The sequence below is a fragment of the Halyomorpha halys genome, unplaced genomic scaffold, assembly GCF_000696795.3.
Source record: "Halyomorpha halys isolate HHAL.00 unplaced genomic scaffold, Hhal_1.1 Scaffold61.1, whole genome shotgun sequence".
Lineage (NCBI taxonomy): Eukaryota > Metazoa > Arthropoda > Insecta > Hemiptera > Pentatomidae > Halyomorpha > Halyomorpha halys.
Genome location: NW_027110400.1, coordinates 243,685 through 255,042, shown reverse-complemented (window position 1 = coordinate 255,042; position 11,358 = coordinate 243,685). Strand labels below are relative to the sequence as shown.

At 29.4% G+C, this 11,358-nt stretch overlaps 1 protein-coding gene across 6 annotated transcripts in view; it reads right to left on the bottom strand.

Annotated features, from left to right (window-relative positions):
- The window catches only part of tws (protein phosphatase 2 regulatory subunit tws), a 329,624-nt gene that overhangs the window by 96,873 nt on the left and 221,393 nt on the right, over positions 1-11,358 (bottom strand). The window contains exon 1 of one of the 6 annotated variants that reach the window (XM_067048567.1): positions 10,840-10,992. The exons of the other annotated variants lie outside the window; for them this stretch is intronic. The gene's annotated coding sequence lies outside the window, so the exon portion shown is untranslated. Of the gene's footprint in view, positions 1-10,839; positions 10,993-11,358 lie in introns of those variants that run through there. 6 annotated transcript variants of the gene reach the window in all.

Below are 11,358 nucleotides of genomic sequence, written 5' to 3'. Positions count from 1 at the left end.
TATATATATTTATTTATTAGAAGAAAAACAAAAGAAAAGATAAAGTTGAAATTGATGAAAAATTTACACCAGTGAAGAATGATTATCTAATGAAACAGTACTATCTTGTGAAAAGAAATAGAAAAAAAATCAACCAAAAACGAAGCTCTGAATAACCAATCACTAAGTAATGCGACAGAGAATAACTATATAAAAAAGGACTCTTTTATAACCTTATATACAATATCATAAAAGTCAATGATGATTCCTATTTCGAGCAATGAGGAAAACCGAAGAAGAGGCGGATGTATAAAGAAAGGCTGTAGGAGCAAGGGGTCAGCCAGCGACAACTGAACCGGCCCAGTGCACGGCCGCGATGATGATTTACCATGGAAACGGGGCATGCATAATGCAAACTGGAGGCTCCCTATGACTCGCTTCTCTCTTCCAGCTTCATATCTAGTCGCTCAATGCAATGCGTTGTAGTAGGCAACGAATGGAGAACAAAAACTCACAATTTTAATTATAATTATAATTGTCATAAATAAACAAGATGGAAATTGTTAAAATCTCTGTATAACATTTTATTATACTGTGAAGTGAAGAACGGACATTGAACTGCTTTGGAGAGTTACTTTTTCTTAGACTGTTGATCTGTAGTATCTTCTCTTTTCAGTTCCGAACTTGCCAGAACTTAGCTTGAGCCCGTGGTAAAATAATGCTGGAATTCCCAACGACTAAATATTTCAACTATTTTATATTTATGTATCTGTTTTTAATATTTCGCTGTTAAATGGGTAATCGTATTTAAAAAGGAATGTTTTCCAATTTTTCAAGAAAGTCAAAAATTAAGAAAAAAATCTGATATATTAAGGGCGCCACAGAACAAAATCCGATTATTTAGGGAGCAGTAATCTGAAAAGATTGGGCACCTCTGGGCCATTGATTAATACTATTCCTAAAATATTTGAGGTATTCAGTCGCAAAACATAATTGAATTTTTTTATGAATTAAAGTTATTATTATAACTGATAATAATAGTTAGTGATGATAGTATGATATTAATAGTTAATGATTCTTTGAACAATTTAAAAGCCGGTGAGCTTTTATATTGTTCAAAGAATATTTAGGAAACTTGTTCTACAGAGAATAATACTGATGTTAATATATGTTAAGTGATTCATGGTTGAAGGCAAATCATTGCAATCAATTTTTAAATTTTTCAGTTACTCTAATAAACATTGGCTTACATGTCTCTTTGTAGAATAGAAGAAATTTAATTTAAGCCATCATTTTTATGCTTATAGAATAAAAATAAATTTATTTAGGCTAAAAAGGGCAAACTATGAAATTTCATAGAATTAAAAATCAAAATCGTGCAATTAAGTCCAAAAATGGCAAAAAATTACACATTTTGGACAATAATAAATATAAATATATTTTTCCATGGGTCGTGAATCGTTTAGATTAGAGGTTCGAAACGAGTTACACGACCGAGTAAAATATACAATAATATATAAATCCGGTCTCTAGAGATGATTTTTAACAGCATCGTTGTTATGGAGGAATTTCAGTTTGTCGTCACTTCCTGCGAATCTTGGCAATTACTGGATCGAACTATAACTTACAGCGGCCTAGATGGGAATAACAGCTTATATCGTAAATCAATAAATGAATATTAATTGTTAGTTCCGTTTTATTATTTATTATAGTGCTTCTTATAGAAATTTTTATATGAAACAAAAAAAAATTAAATTAATAAACAAATGTGATTTCGTCTTAAAAACCCCCAAAATGTGCAAACTCGTGTCACAACAAAACGTGAAATATAAAAGTGGTGTCAAAGGAACTTCGGTTTCATGATTACACATGTGGGCTCGCAGTTAATAATAACCCATTATTTGCGTCCCAAACTCTCCAATCCCATATCACAACCCTCGAAGAATGGTGTCTTAATTAAAGGATTAAGATAAATTCCTACAAATCCCATCAAATCACCTTTACCCGTCGTCGTAAACCTACCGACTGTCCTATAGTTTCATTTAATAATGTTAGTTACTCTTACCCCTGTCGAACAGATCCGCTACCTTGGACTACATCTGGACAAACGATTAACCCGGAATCCTCACACAAGACTGAAAAGACAGGAAACTGCACATAGATTTCGACTATTACAGCACTTACTAGACAAACGGTCTAAATTTCCAACTCATTACAAAAGACTGATCTACATGACTGTAATAAGGCCAATCTGGACATATGGTGTTGAGCTTTGGGGCTCCACTAAATTCCTCTCGTATACAATTCTTACAACCCAAAATGCTCCTTAAAATCCTCAATGCTCCTTACTTTGTCACAAATAAAATCATACATAAAGATCTTAATGTTCCCTATGTAACTGATCTAGACCGAACCAGATATTGCTCCTTCCATTATAAACTCCCTAACCACTCAAACCCCATAGTTTCTAACCTTGCATCCTCTTTCATTGCTGACAATCCTTCGAGGTGCCTAAAAAGGAGATGTCCACGAGACCTGCTAATGTAAAATGCCATTAGAATGCTACCAATCAGTAGTTGCTCTACACGCTTGTAACACTCCATTTTAACTAAGATCAAATTTACTGAATGTATTATATAATATGCAGTTGTAAATTTCAATAAAGATATTAAAAAAAAAAGTTTTATGATTATAATTTTTTTCAAGCTTTAGATGAATTTCGTGATAAAGAATAAAAGATGCAAATGCACAAAAATCCAGTTTCTAGATACAGGAAACTGTCGTTTCTTTATCTCCTTTGTGTTTTTAGTAACGACTTTTTACTTTTCTACTATAAAAATAATTACTTCAATAATAAAAATAGCTAATTTTTTAATATAAAATACAACACAGGTTTTTTAATTAATTTAATAATGATAGTACAAAAGAAAAACTTTATTTAAAAGCGTTGTGCTGCCGCTGCCGAACTATATTTGGTTGCTAAATACACAGCATACTCATATATCTGTAACCCCAGTGAATATGTGGTTAAGTCAAAATTCCTTACTTTTCAGGGGACAACTTCTAAAGTTTGAACATTTATGTAAAATCAGGTGTTTGTGGTAAATCATCGAAATTTCGTCAATACTACCAAAACGTTGGTAACTTGTTACTTGTTTTACACTAATTTGATATGTCTTATCACTAATTAGATAATAGAGTTAATTAATTGTTCACCGACCGTTGACAACAGACTTGACCAATCATTCGCATTCCAAAATTCAATAGTATCATTAAAAAGCGATTTTTATTTCTGGTTTTTATCATCATTTTTAGTTTATGAGGTTGAGGCATAATAATACAACAGGAGAGTATTTTTTTTTTTTTTAACACAACACAAAAATAATAATAAATTCACAAAACAATAATTACAACTACTTAATTAAATAAAAATACACCAATGTGGGTGGATGTGTTGTAGTTGATAGTTATTGATTGAAAATACACAAAAAAGAAGAGTAAACGTACTTGAACTTATACAATTAAAAAAGTAACTAAAAAATGTTTTCAAAAGTAATACATATTACAATAAATTAATGCTTTTTCTGATTGTCTTTTATTTTCAATATGTTTCGGGATTATAAATGATGGATACTCCAAAATAAACAAATTCAACTGAAAAAATTATTTGTTCATAACTAGTTAATTTTGGTTGGCCACTTTTTAATCCAATCAATCGATGTGAATAATTGAACATCTCTATTTATACAATTGTTCACCGATGGATAAATGTGTACAAATATGGTTATGTTGACTTCAACTATTTTCAGTTTAGAGATGTTAATATGGACAAAAAAAGACATCGCAATAACTCTGTTTTAAAACGTTGACTGACTTAGACACTTAAGCACAAAGAAGATGTTGCCTCTGCGATTCTCTTAGACCACTTAACTCATTTTGACCAAAATTCGACTTAACCACATATTCACTGGGGTGACAGATATAGTCAACGTTCATTTAATTCTTATAAAATATAGGCATAGCACAATAAATTCATAATATATAATAGATCTTTAATGTCTTTCTATTCTTTATTTTTTTTTTATTGTTTATTGCCTCATCTTTTCTCCCTTAAACCAATACCAGGCTCTCCTTTTTTCCCACTTCTTTAACAAACATATCAGAATAAAATTAAAATATAAATAAATAAATTGTTTAAATAAAATAAAATATAAACATAAAAACCTAAATATCGTATTTACACATCTTAAAAAAACTCAACAATTATCTACAACGATACAACTAAATGTATACCTCCAAATACAGAATTAAACAAAAAGTAAATATTTAGAAATGTAATAAATACATAGAGAAAAGTAATAAGTATTAAACAAATTACAAAAAACTTAAATATTAATAATAATTCCTCAAGTGCAATTTTACGCACCATTTGCGCAATTGATATTTATAAATATAAGTATATCAAATGTACGTGACATTATTTTAATGGTATGATGTTATTTTGATGATGTTATTTTAATGTAAGGCCGAAAAAATTAATAGTAAGATTTTTATGTTATAAAAAAATTAATACACCATGCAAGAATATGATGTGATATGAGATATGATATGTCTAATGAAGTACTCTGCACCATTTGGTAGAATACATCATTTTCGAGAATAATTTAACTTAGCGATTTGTAAATCCAGTGGATTAGTCACTTCTCCTTCGTTTTTTATATTCAAATGGCATAGTCAGAGAGTCACAGAATAAAGGCTATTAGTTTCAACTAGAATTAATTTTTGCCCATCTCTCGGAAATATCGCCTCAGAATTTTTTTTTTTTTCAAAAATGACTATTTGCAGCGGCAACCATTAGTCACAAAAGATCTAAATCAGATCAAAGTATTTCCTGTTTTCGAAATAAAATATAAATAATACATTGCGCAAATTAATCTACAAACTCGATCCAAAAAAAAAAATGACTTCTCTTCACAGAAACAGATCCTGGAACCTATTACTTGACTCACTGAAAAACTATACGGGAAATGGGAGAAGGGTAATTAATGACTATTATGTAATTATATCGTGGAAGATGAAAGGTTTCGGCTCAAAGGTGTGGTCTGTCAGTCTTCAATTCTGGCATGACTGTCAATTGTTGAATAAATAATAAAAATTAGAAAGAGAGTTTACGATAATTTGTTTGTTCATTTCAATAAAATGTTGTTACGGTCAATCACCATTATTATAAGACGAAAGTTATTTTTAAATGCAATACATCACACCGTTGTTGAACCAATGTTTTTTCGAACAAGTATGTTCTTGAGTGTAAGTCAGAAAGTATGGAAATAATTTTTGTTTGATCATTTCGATTTGGTTATATTTATGGAAAAATACATTAAAAAAATTATGTATAAATTTTTACCAAACCTTTAATTAAAAAAACAAAAAACATAAGTTATATCGCACTAACGTTAATAGTACTGCCCGCCAGATGGATTTGAATCAGAGATGGTTTGATGTACTGTACGAACAAATTGACAATGTCGTCGAAATTTGTTCACCTTGGATAAATTTAATAAACATAATCATTTGGATAAAATGGACATACTCAAAAATAGTGTTCTGACGTATCATTTTCTTTTCTTTAGAAAACAAAACAAAAAATGTTTTTAGTGTTAGTTTACGGCCCAACCTGAAATTGCTTTCTATCTACTATAAACATTTACAGAACAGAATACAGTGAAAAAAATAATAATAACAGATATGAAAATAGCACAAAATACAATATACTCCTTTATTTTTGGCATTATTCAAATTCACACTCATCTTCAGTTTCTTTTCCCTTTTTTTATTTTAAAATTTGGCATGAAATTCACTACAATAGGTTTTGAGGTCTTGTCTAGTCTCAGTCAACTATTCTATTGCAATATAATTTATTTATCATGAATATTTTTCAGACTTTTGCAGCGGTTGGTTCCCGGAATTTGAAGTATGTGAGAACCGTTCATAGTGCAGTATTTCTCATATATGCCACCAACAGCCTTTGTGGTCGTCCATTATCTACATAAGTACCCTATACTAATGATGGTATTAATTATGTTCATTTTTTCTAGTGGACTAGAAAAAATTGAAAAAGTGAACCAAATACCCTAATTCCAATACAGACAGGAACGAAACCATAATCATAGGCTAAACCGTTGCGGACCAAAGTCGGAGGAAGTTCTTATGAAAATAGTCCAGTATAAATTTTATCATATTCCGTCCACTGATTTCGCTTATGCGTTGTAGAATGTACTTTTCTTTACATACTTATATTTCGAAAACGGCTGATCCGATTTGACCCAAAGTTGGTGGAAATACTTGATATGTAGAAGAAGTTTTTTTTCCATATAAGTAATTTTTGAAAAGAATTAACGCAGTTTTATATATCAATTTTTCAATGCCTGCTAATATGACTAAATTTTGATCCAGTTATTTTTGTACTTTTTGACCCTGAAATAAACGCATCCCGTTGTCATATATAGTCTTGAAAGTAGGTTCGAAAATGTGGTACTAATTAAACTAAAAACTTGACATATAGCATAGACGGTACGACAAAAAATTTTTTTTGTAAGTATCCGTTACGGAGGTTTCCATTGTCAAAAGGTTCTAAATTCCAAAATTTCCAAGTCGGAAAATTTAAAAATTGTCTTTAGGGAAGAGCTGTCCGCTAGACAGATTTCAGGAAGGTTACTCAGAATTAGGAAAATTATAGAAATATACAACTACGCATATTTCAATAAAGCCAATAAATAACATGCAGTCTTAATATCGGTTGTTTTGTAAGTTAAAAAAGTGATTATGTGTTTTGTATTTCGAAATTTGTACATCCACAGTTCGAAGTCCCGTACCAAAAATGAGATAGAGGAATATGAGAAAAAAAACACCCTTTCCTACCAGTGTGCCTTGGCAAACTGTTTCTAAAGAAAGATCCTAAAAAGGAAATGAGTAATCCTCACAAATATTTCATTCTTACAATGGAAATACACTATTGATCAGATTAAATCAAAAAATGTCGGGTAGCTCAATAAGAACCAGTTTTTTTAAACAGTATGATAATTGTTCTAACATTTTTTCACCCAGAGACCTTTTACGCGATTTGAGGTGTCTTAAAACCAAACAGTATTAAAATACCAAATAGGCCAGTGAGAGGACCAACCGGATAGAGAAGTTGGGGGGATTGACGGTTAACAAATACGTTGCATTTGAAAGCAAAAATATATAAAATAATGTTAAAGTAAATATATAATAACGTATTACTTGATATATAATTAAATAGATCATTCAGAAGGATTTCAGTAGGAATGCGAAGTACTCTCAAAAGATGAAGTAGAAGGTAAAGGAAAAGTTGATAGTTAAAAGAGAAGCCCACTTAGGAAGTAGAAGCAAGATAAATACTTGCTGGTAACTCACTCTAATTAGGACCGTCCTACAGTTTTACATTAATAACTTCTTATTCAGCCAAATATCACAGTATTCTCTAAAATGGGTTTTGTACGAATTTGTGGATATATTTATTCAAGAAACTAATCTAACTACACTGTATGAGTATCAATATTTCTCATTAAACAGAATCTATAACAGTATGCATGTTTTAAATGTCAACATACATGGGAGGATCGGTTTGAGTCTGGAATTGAAAATTAGATTTAGATAGGGTTGAGCAATGAGGTTCGTAGGCTCATATTCATAGTAAGCCTAATATTTGATAATACTCCGCATGAACCAATAAGCCTGTAATTAGCGGTTTAATTAAAGCATATTAATTTGTATATTACTAGCAGACCCTGGTAATGCTTCGCTACTCCTAAATTGCAGGACGAATACATATTAAAGTTTGATATTAATGGATTTAGTTTAAATTTAATATCATCGAATACGAAAAGGAACCAAACAGCATTTTTTAATTAGATTTAATAAGTTTTATTGATTTTTTTCTTTCATTTTATAGCGAAACCCAAGGTCCGACCTATATCTACAATACACAGAAGAACTCTGTGTCCAGGGGTGTGTTGGCAAAATGTAAATTCTCGATAAAATCATGGATGAAACATTAAGATATATGTTGGTTGTTTGTTGGATATACGGGGTCAGATGCAATTACTTTTTATTCACTTTATAGTTCATTACATGTTCTTCAATATAGAAAATTTTTTTGTTCTTATATAGAAATGTGCGACGCTTAGTCCACAATGAATACATGGATTCATCAATCTGCCATTGAACCTGATATGTTGGATTGCAATTCTGTTATCTTATTTTATTTGTTATGTTGATACTTCCAAGAAAGAATCTTTTGCCCTCCAAAACATATAGATGCAGTGGAGAGGAGAAGGGGAGGGGATAGAGGTAACTGATTTTAATCAATTTTTTTTTAGTTCTTTTGAAAAAATGTTATTATAATGTTACTGATTTTGATTTAAATTATTCTTATTCTTTATGTAGAATGAGAATAAAATATTGCTGAATGCATTAAGTGTGTTTAAAGTACAAACCAAAAGAGTCTTCCAGTAAAGCAAACTAATAAAATTAATTTTAAGTAATTGTTTTAAATTATTTTTAGGATTCGTTTGTATTAGTTATGTCCCAAAAAAATTATTGGGCTACCTGATTTGGTATAGACTATTTGTTCATGACTATAATGTAGTGAAAATAAGTTGATACTAACAAAATAAACGTCATTAAAGATTATGTTTTTGTACAAAGTAGATTTATAATTTAATGATTTAAAATTCTGTTAATTTATTTATCCTATATTTAAATTTAATATGAACAGTCCTCTATAAAACTAGGCAGCTTCGACAAAGATTTCATTCAGCACGATATTACAGAACATGAATCGTCAATTTAGACTTTTATTGTTCGATGTAAAAAGAGTACAAAATTTAAAGTGATGTCTCCTATAACCCTTCAGACTGAAATATCACAAATATTATCTTCGGTCCAAGCACACACTTGAAATGAGAGTGCTAAGATTGGTTCCATACAAGATCATATTTTATTCTCTGATTTATTTCATTTTATCTGGCATGAGAGACAGGAGTAGAAAGTAACTTATCTTAAAATCACCGTACATTTTATTGCATTTACTTCAAAATCAATAATTAAAATTGAAGTGCTGAAACGTTCGAGTTTAAACTCTACTTTCTAGAAATATATTTTGTACCGATCTCCTAAAAAGTAACGCATATTTATTATTTATAATCTTGAAAAAAAAAAATCATTGAATGTTACCCAACTTCTGGAGAGTATCCAAAATTTATCGTAGTTTTACGTAACTTCAGGATTTGACCTGAGTAGAGTAGCAAAAACGCTTCAAGGGAAATAAATTTACCAAGAAAGGATACAAAGAGAAGACTAATTAAACACTTATCATTTAATTTAATATTTGATTCAAAGTAAGTGGGAAACGCTGCTCCGCTCTTTAATTACGCAAAAGCTAAATTGAGTAATTTTAATTTTACTTCAAAGACAATAAGAGGAAACGACATTGAGCCAAAAAAGATATTTTGAATATTTTCTGTTTGAGATACTATTTGTATGTTTAATAAATTGTTGTTCTGTGAATTGTTTATTTCTTATTACGAAACCTTTTCCTTTGAAGCGTAGGTTTGATGAGCTAATTGTAAACATTAGTGCAACCTAATATTTGCAGCAGTGCAAGAGCGTTATCAGGAATAAATCAACGAACAGGAATGTTTCAATAAAAAAAATCACTAAATTCATAAGTATTTTGTATGATTTGATCATTTTAAATTACTTTAACAAACGCCATATTGGTTTTTAATTAACCTTAAACTGTTTCAGAAAATGGATAGAAAAAATGTTTTTATTTATTTTTAGAAGTAAAATTCGTGGTTTTTGTTTACATTTTAGCAATCTTTAATTGTTTAAGTCAATATTTTTTTTCTTTAATACAAGAATAACGAAAACATGGCAATAAAAATAATTTTATATAAATATATACATTTTTAAGCATGATTCAAATTTGTAGAATATACCTAAAATTAGCTAATAAACTTCATTTATTGTTAAAAAAAATGATAATTTAAATTTTTCACTTTTCACTCCATTACCTTAAATTTTTTTTCTGTTATGAACAGCTTGATTATTGTATCGTTTTTTAGTGAGATTCATTTTTTTAATTATTAATTTATCAATCAGAGCGATTGAGGAAAAATATTTTTAGGATTTTTTAGGGATTACTCATTAAGCCCACATTTAAAAAAACACTAAATAAAAATAATTTTTTTTTTATTAGTGTTATTGGCAAACCATTCTATTATATATAAATACAACTCCATGGAAGTCTTAGTTGACATTTTTTCTTTATCTACAATACATTAATTAACATTATACCTAAAATTCTAATATTAAAAACATACATTAATTTTAAAAAATAGTATAAACTAAAATGTTGGTTGTTTTGTTCTTATTTGGGGCAAAATGTATCTTATATAATGTTAGCAAACCAATTTGGAAAAAAAAAATCTTCACATTGATAATTGATAATTTTTATTTATCGAATTATGCTAATTGCATATCTTTCCAGAGCCGATTCAGAATTTAAAACATTTTTTTTTAAATAGGCAGGCACCAGTATATATTACCTAATCTATAAATATTTTTCATAATGACTATATTTATGAAAAATACATTTAAAAAAATTAAATAATCTTATTAACAGACCAAATTTGAATTTTTAATTTATGTATTTTTAAATGTGTATTTTAATAAATAATAAAAAAACACAACTAAATAGGAAATTGCAATGTATTTATTTTTAAGATTTTGAGATTTATAAAACTAGATGAAAAGTCTATAGAAGCAGAAACTCACCACTTTCTACACAGAATGGGCCTCTTGAACTTCACTTTGACCTAGATATTCATAGATGAAGAAAAGAGAAAAAAAAAATAACAAAAAAGAACGGAAAAGCGTAACGTGAATAAGAGAAGACTTGAACCGGGACAATGACAACTGGGCAACAAGGCTGCAGACCTTATCTAATCTCCTCCCTCAAGCACTCTTAATAATGTCATAGCCCTAATCAGATAGAATAGAACTATTTCCCTCATCAGCCGAGATACCGCTCCTACCAACATAGATAAGCTATGTTCTAATTTAACTTCAGAGGCAGAAGTAATTTCTTTTTGTTCGGAACTGCTACAAAATGAAACGACATTAATATGGATGTACGTGACTCAATATTGAACCAAGTTGAGAAAGTTTTCGAAGGTTTAGGTTCTATCTGAACGATAGGACAAGGTAGATGTTAAAACATTTATAATAACAGGAGAACGCAATATTCAATGAACAAAAATTGAGGATTTTATTTTATATTAAAAGTTGATATAT